This window comes from Periplaneta americana, chromosome 10, assembly GCF_040183065.1.
Source record: "Periplaneta americana isolate PAMFEO1 chromosome 10, P.americana_PAMFEO1_priV1, whole genome shotgun sequence".
Lineage (NCBI taxonomy): Eukaryota > Metazoa > Arthropoda > Insecta > Blattodea > Blattidae > Periplaneta > Periplaneta americana.
In genome coordinates this window covers 29,232,117-29,252,314 of record NC_091126.1, presented here as the reverse complement: position 1 = coordinate 29,252,314, position 20,198 = coordinate 29,232,117, and the positions used below count along the sequence as shown (strand labels likewise).

General features: G+C 37.7%; 1 protein-coding gene across 1 annotated transcript in view; it reads right to left on the bottom strand.

Moving 5' to 3' along the window:
• Positions 1-19,026, bottom strand: part of LOC138707526 (neurotrophin 1-like) — a 37,690-nt gene extending 18,664 nt beyond the window's left edge. The window contains exon 1 of the mRNA XM_069837057.1: positions 18,898-19,026. The gene's annotated coding sequence lies outside the window, so the exon portion shown is untranslated. The remainder of the gene's footprint in view (positions 1-18,897) is intronic.
• Positions 19,027-20,198: the final 1,172 nt, after the last annotated feature.

Below are 20,198 nucleotides of genomic sequence, written 5' to 3'. Positions count from 1 at the left end.
AACAGATTTTAAAATTCCAAATCAGTGCCAGAGCTCCGCTCCACCTTCGTACACAGTGTCGGAGCGTTGCTCCGCTCCACTCCACCTCCACTACAGCCCTGTTTACAACAATATGAATCTACAAACTTCGATATAGGGGAGAGTCGGGTAGTATCGGACATCGGGTAGTATCGGACATCGGGTAATATCGGATAGTGCGTTTCTTTCATCTACCACCATATGGTAGTACCTGAATGACATGGTTACGTTTCTCTATGCGACATCACAGAAACGTAACCATGTCAGTCAGGTACTATCATCGTGTGGTAGATGAAATAAACTCACTGTCCGATATTACCCGATGTCCGATACTACCCGACTTTCCCCTAATTTTCTGCATAGTTTCCCACTAAATTGAGACATCATGTCGTTTAACGAGATTTTGAATACCACAGTCATAAAATTCTCCCAAATGTAACTGAAGCCAACCTAGGATGGTGGACTGCAACTCTTCATCATCGTCAAAGCACTGCAAGCCTCTTCTTCATATGAATGAAAAGATGGTAATCACTAGGCGCCAAATCAGGGCTATGTGAAGGGTGACCAAACAATTTCCAGTTTAAATTTTTCAGATCAGACAAGGTACGTTGCGCAGTAATGTTGTGTCTCTGCTGTTTAAACATCTCCATTCCTTGCACTGCTACTTCCCCTACTTTGCGCTTTTGCCTATGCTTCCTCCCTCAAGAAGCTCGAGAGCAGAGACGTATGACGTCACAGAGCAAGCAGTTGGAAATGCCTGATCTTCGTACTCTGTTTGATGGAATCTAGCGCCAACGAAACGTAATAAGAGATTCTTATGTTGGGAAAAATAATTTCGAGACTCACTGGAATATGTTTTCAGCATCCCTGATATGAAAAAGTGGTTTTCAGCATGCCGTCTTCTTGTGTTCAGCGACTTCATATGCTACGTAATACCTCACTTTTCTTATACATGGGTTGATTTTTTAGTAGTGGCAACTATGCTGCAACGACGCCGTGCAAAGGAGCCTGGCAATATCGTTTACTTACATGCCTCCCCTCCCTCAGAGCTAATGAACTCGCCCTCCCCCAGAATGTCCGTTCACAGTGAAAACAATAAGACGAGCAGTTGTGAGCAAGCGGTCACAGAATAGAGTCACAATGTATTCGAAGGAGGAACAGAGAAGCTGGTCAAAAATTCAATGTGCTAGAGGTCGCAGGACACGATAGTGTCATCAAGGACTGCAAGAGGCTTGTGGTGCGGCTGTGTTACCTCACCGAACGGTAGCAAGGTGGGTTAGAGCCTTCAGACAAGGACGCGAAAGTGTGTTGAACATGACTCGATCTGGTCACCCACCAGTAAGTGACGAACATGTACAGACTGTGTCCGCGTTAATGGAGACGGATCGGAACTTAACGATTCTTGAGTTAGTGCAAGATACAGGATTGGCGCCTTCGACTGTTTCACATCCTGAAGGACCGCCTGAAAATTCGGAAAATTGCCTCAAAATGGGTTCCACATGATTTAACGGACATGCAGAAATGGCAGCGATATGACTCTTCTCATAATCACTTACAGCGCTATGAGCGCGAAGGAGAGGTCTTCTTATGGCTCAGCGTATCATTACAATTGATGAGAAGAGTGGCGTCATCACGGGTCACCACGAAAAACAACAGTTCGGCAGATCCCCTCCAAGGTGAAGGATATACTGAACCTTGCCTATGATTGGAATGATGTGAGTTTAGATCATACTGTTCTCCCAAGGCAGAACTTTAATGCGGAGTACTACTGTTCGTTTTTGCGAAAAATTCTGCGAGCAACTCTGAGAAGAAAACGGCGACACTTCACGGATAACCCACGTATCATTCTGCATGACAATGCTAGGGCGCATACAGGAGGAGTTGTGTCTGAATTGTTCAATCGCTGGGGCTGGGAAGTGCTCTATCACCAGCCATATTCTCCGGATTTAAGTCCCTGCAACTTCGATTTAATTCCTAAGATGAAGGATCCACTTCGCGGGATTCGCTTCCGAACAGTTGAAGATGTATTACAGGCAACAATATGATCATAAATTATATTCAAAATTTACATACTTACTTACTGGCTTTTAAGGAATCCGGAGGTTCATTGCCGCCCTCACATAAGTCCGCCAATCGTCCCTATCCTGAGCAAGATTAATTCAGTCTCTATCATCATATTCCACCTCGTCCACACCTGTGGAGTAACGCGTCTGGCCGCGAAACCAGGTGGCCCGGGTTCGAATCCCGGTCGGGGCAAGTTACCTAGTTGAGGTTTTTTCCGGGGTTTTCCCTCAACCCAATACGAGCAAATGCTGAGTAACTTTCGGTGCTGGACCCCGGACTCATTTCACTAGCATTATCACCATTTCATTCAGACGCTAAATAACCTAGATGTTGATAGAGCGTCGTAAAATAACCCAATAAAATTTTAAAAAATGAAATATTCCACCTCCCTCAAATCCATTTTAATATTATCTTCCCATCTACGTCTCGGCCTCCCCAAAGGTCTTTTTCCCTCCGGCCTCCCAACTAACACTCTATATGCATTTTTGGATATTCAAAATTATAAAAATTATAGTAATTCTTGGATGTTCATAGTAATGCATTATAAGTCGGTCTACTCTACAAACACAGCTTTCAATTCAAGCCATGTCTAAACTAAAAAAAAAAATGTGTAGGCTCTAAAATTAATTAAGGGATAGGGGAAAAACTGAACTGAAAGTTAATCAGAGCAAACGACCTCGCAGCTAGGTACCTGACTGAATGAATGCACAGGTCTTCCAAATTAACATGGGGATATGGGATTAAATACTAAGCCTGCCATTAAAACTCAATTATTATGACTCCACCTCTATTTCATTGATTGATGATTGTGATTTTCCATGAAGTCCGCCTCGCCCCTTTATCTAATTATTTGATAGTATGTATTTGGACTATTGAGATTCAAAATCTGAGAGTCACATTATCAGCAGGGCTCGGTCTAGGGTCACTGAGTCACCAGACTGAAGTTTGGAATGCACGGAGTATAAATGACGTCATGACAAGTGGAGTGGAGTGGAGTGGCACTGGGAGAGTACAGTTCTGTTGGTTTCGTAACAAAGTGCATTATCGTCTTTCTTATTGCCGCTTGTCGTGAATCCGTGCGATCACCATACGTATTCAAGATCCTGCGAGCAAACAAATATATCGTATCTTATTTATTTATTTAATTATTTATGTATCCATAATTGTGTTATTGTTAATTTCGCTGTTTTATAATTCGCAGTACTGAGGAACATGTCGAAAATTAAGATCACCAAGCATTCCCTTCAGAACAAAGTTATATAGAAGTTCGGAAAGAAATATTTTCTTAGTAAAGGAAAAAACACTGCATTTTGCAAATTGTGCCAAAAAGATATAAGGACAGACAGAACTCAGTTCTTTGAAAACCGCTATAATAGCGAGAGGCACATGGAGAATATTAAATTACACAGTCAGAACAGAACTTCAATACCAAAATCAGACATAGAAAAGGATATTCCATCGAGATTTGTGTATAGCCTAATGTTGGTACATATCAACATCCCTTTCAACAAGGTCGAATAAAATATTTTTAAGTTTTTATTTAAAGAACTTATTTTGAGTGAAAATAGAAGATGCTTTTCTTTTGTTACATTACGAATGTGCCTTGCAATTCGGTTCATTGAATTGTGAAGAAATTTATTTTTCATTTTTTTATCACACTCAGAAAATGCTTATTTTATGTTGCTGAAATGTGTATAGTATAATGGAAATTGAAAAGTGTAATGTTAGAAAATTATTTTCTGTACTAGAAATGCACTGTATATATTAAATCTGTGAACGTGAACAGTTATTTTGTGCACTACTTTGACTCAAAGTTTGCATGTTAAGGCAAGGAGTAATTGCACTCTCCAACTCCCATTCCCCTCGATCTACACAACACAGTCGTCCTTGCGTTCGTAACTTATTTCGTTTCTGTACCTTGGACTGAGGCCTGGTTATCAGAAACCATAATTGGGAATGTTTTAACATAAATACGTTTATAATGAAGGGTCACTATGCCTAAAATGTAATTTTAATATAATGTATCCACCGTTGTGAAGTAAGGTTAGCATGTCTGATTGTGAAACAAGCGGGCCCGGGTTCAAATCCTGTTTGGGACAAGTTACTTGGTTGAGGTAAATTCCGGGCTTTTCCTTCAACCCAGTAAGAGGAAATGCTGGGTAACATCTGGCCGCTGGAACCTGGACTCATTTCGCGGACATCATCTTCATTTCACTCAGATGCTAGATAACTATCGCAGTTGATAAAGCGTCGTAAATTAAACCAATAAAAATATAGTACTTATATAATATAATCTTCGGAACCAATATTCCATTCAATTCAATTCAATTTATTTGGCCATTAGACATACAGTTTTAGGCTTCGTCAGAATACATTGAAGAACATATAAATACATTTTAAAAAACACTAATAAAAGAAACAGTAAAATTTAAGTAATACAATGAAAACATGAAATAATTTGAAACTTTTAAATTAAAGAAAACTAACTAAATTGCAATTAAACTTATTTATTAAAATACAATTTCATACAAATTTGTGTTGAAAAATTCAGCAACAGAATAAAAAGGATTATTTAATAACCAATTGTAAAATCCAGTTTTGAAGCTATTGATTGGTAATTTATAATATTGACTTGGGAGCTTATTATATAATTTAATCCCCATAATTAAAACGTTTGTGTTGCCCTTGTGTAATCTACAATATGGAATATTAATTTGTTCACTATTTCTAATCTCATGATCATGTATATTGGCCACTAATGAGTAATTGTCGATATTTTGTCGAGTGTAAAGTACTAAATCATATATATATACAGTGGCTCCCATTAATATTCGGTTTGACTGGCATGTAAGATTAAAATAAATACACTAGTTATTTTCAAAAAAATTAGTGAAAGTAAAAATGTGCACTATAATAAACTTAAAATTATACTCTCCGTAAAATTACATAGAATTACAACAAAATGAAAAACATCTTCTCTGTTGCATAATAAAAAATATAAAAATTATTACATTATTTGTGATAGAACATAGTGCCTCATTAATATTCGGTTTGTTCAATTCAGTATTTTGTTGAATACCCCTTTTGCCTCAAAACAGCCCTCCAACGCCTTGGCATGCTCCTGGATAACTTCGTAATAAATTGGGGACTAATTTTCCTCCATTCTTCCGTTAATCTCCGTTTCAGTTCTGTCTTGGAAGTGATAGAAATTTGTCTGACATTGCGATTAAGGTTCTTCCACAGAATCTCAATCGGATTTAAATCCGGTGATTGTGCTGGGGTTCGGACAGTTGTATAGAAGCCATAAATGCACTTTTACAGCTGTGTGTTTAGGATCATTGTCCTGATAGTACTTGAAACTGTCTTTAATCCCTAGCTCTCTCCATTTCATTTTAAATTATTTCTAATAATGTCCAAATACACATGCTGATCCATTCTTTTTCTACGAAAACAAGTTCACCAACTCCACCTGCAGCCATACAATTCCATACCATGACGTTGCCCACACCGTGTTTCATTGTTCGCAACAGATTCTTTTTTTCCGAGATCTTCATTTTTCTTATGCCACACGTACTGTTGTCCATCCGACCCGAAGACGTTAAATTTGCTTTCATCAGCAAACATCACAACGTCCCACCAGTTTTCCTCTTTGTGGACATGTTCCCTTGCAAACTGAAGCCGCATCCTTTTATTTATTTCATTTATGTAAGGTTTTGTCCTACATACTCTCCCATTAAACCACTCTTTCCTCAAATCTCTTCGAATTATTTCGGCACCTACCTGCTTGCTAAACTCCTCAAGAACACATGCTGCAAGTTTCGTTGCATTTAGTCGAAGATTTTCTTTTATTTTCTTCAGGATGGAATGGTCTTCTCGTTCAGTTAATTTTTTTGGCTGCCCTTTCTGTGGTATGGACTCGATTCTGCCTTCGTTTCTGTCTCTTCCCACTATATCCCCAACTGTATTCTTATTCACACTAATATTTTGGCTATTTTTGTGTATTTTAGCCCCTCTTCGTCATGATAGATCACAAAAGTTGTGTTGTTTCCTTTGCGACCGATTTGACGACCTGTAGACTAATCCAACCTCGCCAGGGTTGTGCACAACGTGTAGACAGAATGATTGCACGTTCGCTACTGAACCCTACAATGATGTCAACGGAAAACGTGGATTAGATTGAAAGGAAAGAAATCAAAACCGAATATTAAAGAGAGTGAACTTTGATGGTACTTGCCGATTATTTGTTATTACATCGTGAATATTAAACTTTCGATGTAAATTATTTAACGTTATGTACAAAGTGTTTAAATAATGTATTTGCAAGGAAATGCAGGTTCGCTTGAACACAGAACAAAACAACACTAGCAAAATACTGTAAAATCAATCACGAACCGAATATTTATGGGAGCCACTGTATACACACACACACAAATTTATGATTGTTAAAAACCGTGATTGTCTGAAAAGTGGCCGACAATGTTCCAGATAGTTTGCTTTACATAAAATTATATTGCCAATTTATTAATTAAGGGCATGCCTCAGGACAGTCTCTCTCGCTGTTCGCTATGTTGTCTTCACTCTCTCGGACTTTCATTACCAGCTGACCACCAACTCGAGCAACTTCAGTTCTCTACGGACTACCGACTTTTCATGGATGGCGCCCATGACGTATAGCAGCTACTCGTCGTGTCAGCCGTAAGATTCAATCTTGGAATTAACATTCAAGCTTTTCCTCTTGATGCGTCTTCACTTTCATGAGGTCACTTTTACTTTTACACTGCCCCAATTCCAAACTAGAGGAAATGGATATTAATGTAACGGTTGTTGAACCTACATCGTTTTTCACGGACGGAACTTCAAACAAGCCTTAACAACTCAAATCGCGCAATACCACATGCACTGACGATAGTCTTTCACATATCAGCCGTCAATGGCGTCGCGGCAGCAGTCGTAGTATCTTATAATTTGGCAGTGGCGAAGCTAAGAGGTAAATATTGGGTAGGCTGAAAAAAATCTGCTTATCTTGTATATTTTTATAGAGCAGATCTTTATCGGCTTTTTATCAACATGTTTTGTGAGACAGATCCCACAAGAAAATGATGACCACTAATTTTCATCCACAAACGGAATACACGTAAAACAATATAACTTGTCTCAGAGCACTCTGTTAGCCAAGAATATTTGTTATACAATGATAATTGAAAATTTCTATTTCGTCTTCCTCCATTCGTTATTTTAATATGTAAAAGTGGTGTCGATGCCCTATCTTTGTAAGCACATTTTGTTTCATACGTCCAACTTCAAAACGGTTCCTTTTTTAATTCTACAAATAATGAATTCAGTATTCTCTCGGTATGAGTCATTTTACGCAAAATTATGTAATATGTAACACATACACGCATGCACTTTCGATTAAACTAAGCTGAACAACGCAGCGTTTTCAGAGAACACCAATATAGCGTGACGTATTATTGTGACCTAAGGCTAGCCTCCTACCCGAGCCTCCCTCAAGCTTGCGAGTCAAGGTCGTAGCCATGCCTTTAGAGGCTTCCTGCCGCGGACCTCGCACTGAACTCTGCATCCTGGAATGACTGCAAACAGTGAATTTAATATATGAAAGGATGGGAGTGCAATCTTACGATACATCGTTATTACGAACTTATAGGCCTACTGTTACTAAGTATAATAAATCAATTTTTTTGGGGGAGGCTAAGCCTCAAAAGCCTCCTAAGAGTTTCGCCACTGTAATTTAGGGGCAATTTGTTAGAAGAGTCTCTATACAGAGTGTCTGAAAATTCTTGGATCAGAATAATACAGATGATAGAGCCTAACCTGAGTATTTTGAGATAGGGAACCAATTTGCCAAAATGCCTATTTCAGGCGCCAAGGAATCTTGATCGAGAAATACGTTTGAATTTTTTTGTAAGTTACCGTACTTTGGTTTTCGAAAACAATTGCCTACCGCTTCGACGTTTGGTGGCGCTACCTTGCATAACAGTGACTCAATCGCCGAAGGTAACTTGGTCCATTCAAACAGAGTGGCAGGAGATTCTGTACAATTCCAGTCCATACGTTGATAGAGAATCGTTGCACGTGGAACACTCCGAAGCACATTAACTAGAGAATGGCTCGAGACGAATCTTGAGGAAAACAACGAGGCATGAAGTTATATTGTTTTATCAATATTCTATTTTTGTTAGAATGAACCGTATACTATATAACGTCTTTCGAATGAACTACGTAGATGGGATTTAATGGAAGGGTTTTATTATGACAGAAGACGTTTCCAGAAAAGTGGAATTATGTATGTGGTTATTTCCGCACTGAAAGTTCCCAAATATCTACGGTATATCTAGAACATCCTGAAGACCAATACAGCCCATCCTGGCACTTCAACAAATTATTGTTTTTTAAAGACAATTTTGAAAAAGCAGAGTAAGTTCAGCTACACTGACTGGCAGGTGCTAACAAGCTTCGTTTTGATCACACCGACTTTCTGCCCAGCGGCCAGCTAGGTTACAAGCGCCGAGCTCGGTAACCAGCCAGGCTTCGTCTTATACCTGCCGGTGTGGTTTTTGGAGTGCGCCTAGCTTGAGGGTGGTGGTAGTGGTTCGTAGTTTCGCTCCCTGAAATTCCATTCCATATTTATGATCGAAACTCTAAAGTGAGCTAAAGAAAGAGTAAGCTGAGCTTCAGTAAGAAGTGTGAAGAGAAGTTAAAACCGGACGCTTTCGGGCTCCGGAATCTTCTTTCTGCTTTACTGATTTGAGCAGCAGAGGTCGACTGCGAACATGTAGTAATGTTCACAGTTGGTTTGCTGGCGCAGATGGGGATGTGATAGTAATTCACGCATTGGCACGGGATAGAAAGTGGCCGGCCGGTCGGCCATTCTTCAGCCTACCGTCTCGACAAGTCCGAGAATTCCAAAGCCTTCACACCAAACACCTTTTAGCCTTGGCGTATTCCAAGGTGGTGGCGGCTTAGAATTCATCCTTTGGCATCGTCAAAATGCATAAGTGTTTTATTCTAGAGGTTTATATTAATCTGCTTCATTTACTTGTGTTTCTGATTGTGATTCTGGCTGATATGCACATCTATTCTCAGGCAGTACATCTCACTTGACGATATGTGTCAGAGGAACAACTATAATCGTTTGTATGCATCTGACGTCTGATTAGTGCACATGTAGCTAATCGGCGATGTTTGCAATGGAGGCGGAAAGGGACTGGCCACCCTACCCCATTATCTCCTGATCTAGTTGTCTCACAAGTGATGTCTTGTTTGTATCACTTGTGAGGTTCAGTCCTGTCTTTTTACAGTTGACTAAACAACATTTACTTGAAACTTTTACGTACTATGAACAGTTTAAAATGTTTTACAATACTTGTGTGCTATTCTTTAGGCAAAGGAAAGAGTGAAAATTCTAAAATTGACTGTTTTGTTCAATCAACCTGAAATTTTTAGCCAGACCATAAGCAGCAAATGTGCCGCGTCTGTGGCTACAGTGCTAGCGGGCTGGCCTTCCATCCAGGCGACCTGATTCGATCCCCGGCTAGGTCGTGATGTAATTTGTGGTGGACAAAGCAGACGTTGCAGAGGGTTTTTCTCGGGGTACTCCCGGTCTCTCTATCATTTTGCCAACACTTTCCACCTCTCCCTCATTTGATTTATTATTCGCAACAGTAAAAGTAGGCTGGGATGAAGTCATGGGTAGTACGGATTTCCGACGTTGATATACGAAAGGCTTGGGGCTCCTGGCCCCTGGGGCTCATCAGGTTATCGCATGCGGACGGGACATGGCTCTATCAGAGGCTGAAGCAGGATGGCCCACCTGTTAAATTCACGAATGCCAACCAGACCACCTGTTGGACTTAGACAATCATAGCTTATAAGGACTCACAGTGGGCCAAACAGTGCCTTGGTTTCTCTGAACCGACGCGACGCATGCGAGGTGCGAGGCCCTCCTCGCACAAACCCGGACTACACGAGAGATAGTGAGTGGTTTCTATAGCCGCGAGGTGAAAGGTCTGCGTACTTCGTAGCTATAGAAACCAAGATATCTCGTGTACTCAGGATGTGTGCGAGGCTCCCTCGCACCTCGCATGGGTCGCGTTGGTTCAGAAAAACGAAGGCTTTAAGTGTACAGACCAGTCTCCGATCCAGATTACGTAAAAGTAAGCCAAGCGAAGTCAAAGCAGCAAATGTAAATGATCCATGCAAAATGTTTAAGCTTTATCTTAAACACTTAAAAAAAATAATTTTGTGCGAGATCGTGCGTATTTGCTTGCTTTCCGCACAATACCAATACGCGGTAAGTGTGAAATATCACATTCAGTATTCCCAACGTAACACACATAACAATTTCCCTCTTCTTACCGCTTAAGCGCCACATTCATTTTACTGCTTTAGGCTTTTAACATATTATTTTTAGAGACGTTTAACATAGTAATAATTATAAATTGGAAACTTACCACTGCAATTTCACCTAAATTGCACTGTTAATTATTGTTTTTAAATATTTGCAAAAATTAAGTAAACTCTACTACTCCACAAAAGTTATTGCATTCCTGATGCAAGTAACATTAAAGAAGCCGTGAAAAAATCAACAATGTTATATAAATAATATTGTTAAAATATTAAAATGAAAAATAAATCATTACATAACCTTACCGTTTGTTTTAAGTTCGCATTTATAGACTGGGGGGAAAAAAAGACAGACGTATATCACGGCCAGCTGGACTATAGTAAACACAGAAAACATTTTATAGCAACCATGTTGAAGATAGATATTTTGGTATTCCAAAGTTGCCGTCATTAAACAGAAACCAAGATGGAGATTTCATTGCAACTAAATAGAAATTCCTCTTTCAGGTATGTAATAAACGATCTTCGCACAAAATAATGTACGATACACGAGCGGTATGTTTGTTTTCATGTTCGAGGAAAAGATTGAAAAAGCTCTTTTAATTTCCGAGAACATGAAAACGTCAACATACCGCTCTTGTAACGCATATTACTATTAAATTGCCAATCATAATCATACTCGTATAATATGTACTCAACACGCTCCATGCGATGAATGGTCAAAGATATCAGACTGAACTTTTTTATACTTTATTTAGGATACCAATATGTTAAAACTGGTGTGAATATTTTCAATAATATTTACTAATACATTTGGGAAAGAAGCATTTTATTCTGTATTTCATATTTTGAAATTTTAAAATATTTAAAAGTCAAAATATTTAATTATGGAAGAATTATTACAAATATAGAAAAAAGCCAATTCCAGTTTTTGAGACGGAGTTGAAAATTTCAAGTAAATTGTTTAAAAATTACATTACGTGAAACATTTCGAGTTCTAAGTAATTTCAGAAAAATGTACAGTAGTGGCAAAAAAACCTGACCGACGAAATAATCAAAGTCCCCGAAATGAGCCACTGCGCATGCCACGCCCGCATTCACAAGATAGCGAGTAATCTATTGAAATTGTTGTAGTTTCGACTGCTGACGTAGCCCATTTCGAAAGCCATTAGAAAATAACCTGGTAAAATTCATGTTCTGGGAATAACAAGTTAATTAAGTAGTAAAATATCGCTGCAATCGAAAAGTATTGGGAATAAATTTGAATAAGGAACAAAAATGTTTCCTTCCCAGGCAGGATTCGAACCACGAAAGTCTTAGTTACCAGTCTATCGTGGCTCTGGAGTGAACAAGGCTCTAAAATCAACTACAAGAGTCGATCTGGTTTCTTTTGCCACTACTGTACAGCACAGGAAAAAACAGATTAATAATAATTTAACCAAGTTATTGGATTGTTCACCCACCACAACCTTTTTAATATTCTACTTACGACATAAATAGTAGCAGAATTAGTAAAAATGGAAACGCAATATGAAATTATAAGAAATGAACCTAATAAATATGTGGGTAAAAGACAAGAAATTCTATTTTTCTTTTATTTTAGATTTTTGTTAACATTTCACCGATGCTTTTGTTTTTAGCCGCTTTTCATTTTAGTGTACCGGTAGTTATCTGTCTCGACTTTTGCGGTAAAGTCTTAGATATTGTCGTTCCTTCCGGATAATTGCGATCGGAAGGAGAATAAGGAGATGTAATTACTCTCCACTAAAAGATAACTTTAAAATGTTAGTGGTTATGTCAAAGTTTGCATAGACTGCCCCATATATAAAATCGATACTTTATATTTCAAGCTTCAAGTCGTACTCTGAATAGCATTAATTACGACACATTTGAAGAGCTTCATAATGCACTACTTTATTTTGTCTGCATCAATTCGAAAAAATGTACTCTTGAGTTGCGTGGTAGTAGCAGTGAAAGCAACATGAAACAATTTGAAACACGTGATAAACTGTAAATACACCAACTACAGTCCACACACTGCACTCTATCTGTAGTGGTGCATCCGTTTTCAATTTATAGACTTTATTCGAGTTCCAATCTCACTATTCAGTAATGGGAAGTAAAGTAGCCTATTAGAATTGATACTATACATCTTGATTACACAACTTTTAACACTACTTAAAGAACGCAGAACTTTACACTCTTTGTCTTTACTCTTTCGAATTCTGCACACCTCAACACCAAATTACCTTTCGTCTCGTTTCGCTTATCTATACTCTTAACCACGACGTAAATACCAGATCACTTATCTGTGGCACGCTAAATATAACGCTTCATAGAACATCTTATTTTTCATCATCTTTTACAGTATCCACCTCGCGTCAATGGAATTCCTTGTCACAAAGTATTAGGGGCTGCAAGACAATAAACTCCTTTGAAAACAGCTTAAAAGATAACCTTATTAGCATTTCACTCCAATCATACTGATTTAAACTATCACTGACTACATTGTTACTTCTTTCTTTAGACATCATCCTGATAGTGCTGTATTTTCAAAATTGTCTCATAATAATCTTTTTCTATTATCTAATATTATTTGAAATATATTAACATTCTATGTATTTTAGCTTAATTTTGCCACACAGTTTATTTCAGTGTTTAATTAATAGTTCACAGTATTTTGTTGTTTAATTCGTAAATAATCCTTGTATACATGTAACTCTCATCTAAATCAAATTGTTGAATTCTTTGTAAGTTCATGCATGTGTATATATACTTTTTACTGGTTGAGTGGAAGAGAAGGCCTTACGGCCTTAACTCTGCCAGCTAAAATAAATCATTATTATTATTATTATTATTATTATTATTATTATTATTATTATTATTATTATATCAGTTCGGAATATGTAGTTTATCGCTTTCGCGTGTTTAATATTAGGTACAGTACCTTGTTGACTAGTTTCAGCCTGCTGTGGGCTATCTTCAGAACTGAGTGGTCCTGATCTTCGTGCCTTTTGTTTGCGTTTCCTGTGGGGGTGTGTTTGTGTAGTATAATATGGAGTCAAAAAGTGTGTGTGTTCTGAAATTGAGTTGTGTGTTGAGAATTTCATGCAGATGTGTTTTTGTGTGCCTGTATATTTCGTATTGTTCTAGTGTGTTTAGTTTTTGGTTTTTCGGTTGAATATGTAGGAATTTCCCTGTCTGTGTTTATGTTGCCGTAGGTGTGGTTGGCATTTGTGATGTGTTCTGCGTATGTGGAAGCGTTTTGTAATAATTTTTTATGGCTGTGATGTGTTATTTGTAACGTGTTTGAAATGATCTGCCTGTCTGTCCTATGTAGAAGTTGTTGCAGGTGTTGCATTTGAGTTTTTATACGCCTGTGTGGTTGTATTTGATATTTATCACGCGAAAGCAATAAACTACATATTTTGAAATATTAGAATTGACTCAGGCATATACAAAGAACAAGTTACTGATCTTATTAGACCTAAAATTATATTTGCATGCTTATCCTATATGAAAGCTACGTACGTAAGACAATAATTTACAATCAAAAAAAATTCACCAAGTTCTTTGATACTCTTTGCTCTGTTGATTTGATTTCTACTTAACTTATTGTTGAATTTAAAGTAATTGATTTCCCTTGTAATGGTTGTAAGTTTCATTTTCGAAACTTTAATATAATAATGATGAACCTGTAGGCTACTCGAAGGATGGGATCGCTTGATATTTATTGCCCTGACCCTTATAATTTAGACATTCACTTGTAGTACTACTTTGAGCTTATATGGTCAACGTGAAACATGGCCACCATGCAAAAACACAGAAGAAATAAGATATGTAGGCCTAATACACATCTTGCCACTATGAAATACACACACACTTAAATATCCACTTCTATGCTTTAAATCCTAGCTCATATATATATATATATATATATATATATATATATATATATATATATACCCCAGATAGGTCGGCCTTATAGGTTTTGACGTTAACAACTTTTGTCAAGTTTACTACGCTGCCATCTACTTGTTACATAAGGAGTCACGTCATAACTCCCATTTGAATTGCATTAGCAACTGTACTCCCATCTCGTATTCGTTTACGGCAGACGGGTGGCGATCCTGGCGGTTGTTCTCTCCAAAGTGCAAACGATTTTAACATAGCGATGACTTATCTGTTACATATATGATCTAGGCTTGAAATCGAACTTTAGGTTATTTGTAGGGGTGTATTTGTGTATTCGTGCCAGGGCACGCCAGGGCGCCGTTCCGGTACTTTTTCTGCAACCTGGGAGCGCCCTGCTTCTGTATTTTTACTTTTCAACATAATAAGTACGATTCCTACGATCATGATTCGGGAAAGTATTGAAGAAATTACAAGTTCAGAGGCAAGGAAAAAGAAAAGGCAAAACCTACAAATCCGGTCCCTAGTCATTACATTTTTATTGGCATTATCAGTACAGTTAAGCATGCTTGATTCTAATTAGTGCTATGAGAAGTCACCACATTTATAAAGGAACCAAGATAACGCAGATGTTCTGTTCTGATTCTTGTAATTCTGGTAAAGATTAAAATCTCTAGGTTGGTGTGCGCCAAGTCTTTTTACTTCCAATTTTTCTTCTAAACTAAATGAAAAGAACGGAAATTTCAGAAGAGTATCTACCATATTCATAATAAATTAATAATTTCACTACGTACCAATATTATAATAGTACATTATGCAACGAGCCTATAATGATAGTAATTAAGAATCGAGTATGGATATTTATGAAACGAGCGCAAGCGAGTTTCATCATTTTCATACGAGCTTCTTAATTACCATTATAGGCGAGTTTCATACGACTTTTTATGCTCGACCATATTTCTAACTTGAAATTACCGGTATTCAGATGTATACATTTTATTTGTAACTGACAAGATCGGAAGTGACCTTGTTCTAGGTCGTGAATTGTGAGATGTGCGCAGACGCGAAAGTATTGATTTTTCCGAGGAACAGATGTTCACATTGACCTTGCTAGGCCATAAGAACCTACAGAGATAACATTGAAATTAAATTAGACATTGAAAAACGAGATGACAAATTGAATTTATTTGAATATTATTTACAATTAACGCTAATTATTATAGTAACAGAACATAACCTTCTGCGACAGTATTGGATTTCCAGCCTCCGTGACTTTTCGCTAATTCTCTTTCGATTGCATATCCGAGAATAATCGATACTTGCGGTTTTATAACGGTAGAAAGCTGACCTGTCATTGGCTGAACAGTTGTAACCTGAGTCGTCATTGGCTGAAAGACCTGACCTTTAATGAGTAGGTGTACTTTAATGACATGCATTAAAGGACTGCTACCAGGTGTATAATTACTACATTTCGGCATGGTCGAGCATAAATATTTTAAAAACTGCACACTAATCATTAAGTAAGCGTTAGTCAGAATTTATGCTTTCCACAAACTGCTAAAAGTGAACTGAAAACTGGAATTTGAAATATGTGCTGTAAATGGTCACAAACATGTTATATGAGGTTAGAAGAATGTAAGTGAGTTTACAATAATATCGCCATAACTCGCCGCTACAGCTTCGTATGCATTGTTATTTTTATTGCAGGGTGTCAAAACTAGCCCCTAGCTTGATACTTTAAAGTGTATTTGAATCTTACTCTCCCTCAAGGGTTCGCTGACTTTCAAAACAGTTACCAATACTCGCTGTGAGAATTGCGACGGAATTAGCCCTTATATCAGGATAAATGCACGAAACCTGTAACACCATATATGCATTTTCGCATAATCAGTAATAGGCCTAGACCTCGGATTTTTAGGGCCCTAAAATTCAACTTTTAGACGCATAAAATAGGCTTTAAAATTATCAAAATAGGCTCTGAGAATACAGTTTTAGGCACCTAAAGATACAATTTCAGGAAGCTAACGATACGATTTTATGTGCCTAAAGTGTTTCTATTCACTCAAACTACAATAACTATAAAAATGCAATCAATTACTAAGCATTAAACATTACAGTATATAGTGACAAAAACAGCAGAAAATTATTGTGGTTTGAAACTTTATTTTTTTTATGTCTCAAATCATGGATAATTATTAATGGTTCAAATCCTGGTTAAGACAAGTTACCTGATTGGGTTTTTCCGGGGTTTTCCCTCTACCAATTGAAGCAGAATTGCGGGTAACTTTAGGCGTTGGACCTCGGACTCATTTCGCCATCATTAATTCACATAACATCATCCATACAATAGCCCGGGTTAAGTTCACGGTACAGCTTGCTGTACTTGTACAAGAGCGCGGCCGTTAGGCTACCTATTCATTCACACGAATAGGGAGTGGTAAGCACAATAAGCCTCAGGCTGCAGTGTAAGCTTTCGGGTCCCTCCTCCGTACAAGAGAAAAGAATGAATTCATCAGCCTCATTGCTCTGTGGCTGCTGGTATAGAAATGTTAATATTACAATTGAATTAATTAATTTACGAATTCATTCATTCATTCATTCATTTTATTCCATAGATCTTACATGAGCAATGAAGGTTTAAGATGTGGAACAAGTCAAAATTTTACAATATTACAATTACAATGTTTACATATTTTTACAGTTTTACAATTTAGTAATTTTCTACAATTTTTACAATTTTATGCAATTTTTTACAATATTTTGGCGAGATGTAGTGAGATGAGGTGAGGTCCGAGGATTCGCCAAAAGATTACCTGGCATTTGCCTTTTGGTTGGGGAAAACCTCGGAAAAACCCAACCAGGTAATCAAATCAAAGGGTTGATGCCGAGGACTCGCCATAGACCGTGAATTTACAATTAACACATTATTTATAATTGCCATTGAAATACAAAACAAGATTTTTCTCTAAATTTTCTGTTATGAAACTTTGCCGTTCCTTTGGTAATCATTTACTTTTTATCTAATTATTTATATAATCCTTTTGCTCCTATTTTTAGATTATTTTTGGCGTTGTAGATTTGAATTGTTAAACATCATTTTGAGTATAAAAATATCTTTTCAACGATAACTACGTAATGGGTACATATTTAAATCTAGTCACATTTGGCATGCTGATTTATTTAGGCAGAAGTACATCCTCCCCACTCATCACATTCCTACTCCCTGCTCAATTGTTCAACAAAACTAGTCACTTTTCAGTAATTTTTCATTCCTACAACCATAGGTATTAAAAGGTCTTTGAACCAGAGCCACCCCATAACATTCAAAGCTTTCTCATTCATTACTACACAAAAAATTAAAAACGTATATTAGTAAAATAGAGTCCACACCTGTGGAGTAACGGTCAGCGCGTCTGGCCGCGAAACCAGACGGCCCGGGTTCGATTCCCGGTCGGGGCAAGTTACCTGGTTGAGGTTTTTCCGGGGTTTTCCCTCAACCCAACATGAGCAAATGCTGGGTAACTTTCGGTGTTGGACCCCGGACTCATTTCACCGGCATTATCACCTTCATCTCATGCAGACGCTAAATAACCTAAGATGTTGATAAAGCGTCGTAAAATAACCCAAGTAAAATAGAAATAGGCAGTTTTAGGCTCTAATACTTTATAATAGGTAATAATGGGTAAAATAGGCATTTTAGGCACAATTAAACCCTTTCCAAATGTTCATATATAAAACGTGAAGATATTTAATTAGTATTAGCTTATCCCTATGGAAGAAGAGTAGGCATTTAACCTATAATCCGAGGTCTAATCAGTAACTATTTCGGGATAATGGTACTCAGATATAAACTTGGTGTCATTAACCTAATTATCTAAAATGTAAATAATGAGAAAATTCTAAACTCTCATCTCAAAAAGTCTGGTGGGGCTAAGCCCATTTAGCCCTTAATGACTCACCACCCCCGATTATAAAATTTTATTAGTTGTTCCTCAACTATATCGATCGTCCAGTTCAAAAGTGCGACAATTCAAAAATTGCCATTTTTTAGTTATTTATACTACTGAAAGTCCCTTTCGGAGCTCTTTCCGATTCAATATTGAGATAAGTCATATTTACAACCAAAAAGAAAAAAAAAACGGAATAAACTGCTTTAGAAATAATTATAACTATGGACTTTATTAATTCATTATTACTACATTTCGAAATGTATTAATAATGAACTGGAAGATTGTGATAAACTCGTCCCGAATACTGACTCATTTCTAATTGTCGTGGTTATGAACCAGAAATCTGTTCCTTTCTAGGTGATTTATTTGAAACTTTCAACTGAAGATATCTCAAAATTTGTTTTTTTGAGTTGTCGCACTTTTGAACCAGACGATCGATATATAGCCTACTCCTAGCAGAGTTCCAAGTGTTTCGAACTAACAGAACTATATCCCAACAAATAAGGAGGGAAACTGTACTTTCACACTGATTTGTATTGTGCATCGAGATAGGCTACTATAAAATGATTTTACTTTCTTCAGTACGTACCGTGTCGTATCCACCGGAAGAGGTGTTGCAGGCACCACAAGAAATAATGAACTACTTGTCCACAGAGTGTTTATAATGTTTATGTACCACCGCGCCCTTCCCCAGGCCGCGTGCGACCGACCATCATTCATCTTCCGAACAGAGTTCTGCCTCCGTGGTCCGTCAGTTACGGTGGAAGGGTGTCAGACAAAGACGGCTGGTGTTGCACAATAGGCTGCGCGGTAGGGGCAGCGCTTTCCTCGTAACAATGACCAGTGTGTCACTATCTCGGACATTAAATGGACTGAACTCCTAGTTAACATATTGCAGGTAGATCCGGAAGTGTGCAAATGGCCGTTAATGACAAGTGAAGAATGCCCTCTGCCCCAATTCTTGTTCTGACAAAGAAGAAATTAGAACCCACCATAGAACTGCTTGTACGTCATCGTTAAATATTCACGAAGGGACTATTAAACTCCGGTTTAATTGAAATGTGTGTTATACGCCTTCTGCACGTTTTTGAGACTATTATTGTCGTATGAAGTCTTCCAATACGGAAATCTTGGTTTCAATGCTTGTTAGTTTAGGGGGAGATGTGGTTTTGATATGGTGGAAAATGATTGAATTAAAAAAAAATTATTGCTTTAAAATACACTTCGATATGTGAAAAATACACGAGTATCTATCTATCTATCTATCTATCTGTCTGTCTGTCTGTCTGTCTGTCTGTCTGTCTGTCTGTCTGTCTGTCTGTCTGTCTGTCTGTCTGTCTGTCTATCTATCTATCTATCTATCTATCTATCTATCTATCTATCTATCTATCTATCTATCTATCTATCTATCTATCTACCTACCTACCTACCTACCTACCTACCTACCTACCTACCTACCTACCTACCTATCTATCTATCTATCTATCTATCTATCTATCTATCTATCTATCTATCTATCTATCTATCTGTTTATCTGTCTGTCTATCTATCTATCTATCTATCTATCTATCTATCTATCTATCTATCTATCTATCTATCTATCTATCTATCTATCTATCTATCTGCCTGCCTGCCTGCCTGCCTGCCTGCCTGCCTGCCTGCCTGCCTGCCTGCCTGCCTGCCTGCCTGCCTGCCTGCCTGCCTGCCTGCCTGCCTGTCTATCTATCTATCTATCTATCTATCTATCTATCTATCTATCTATCTATCTATCTACAGGGAGTTATACCTGAAATCTTGATTTGCATATCTATCTATCTATCTAATCTTATCTTATCTGTCTGTCTGTCTGTCTATCTATCTATCTATCTATCTATCTATCTATCTATCTAA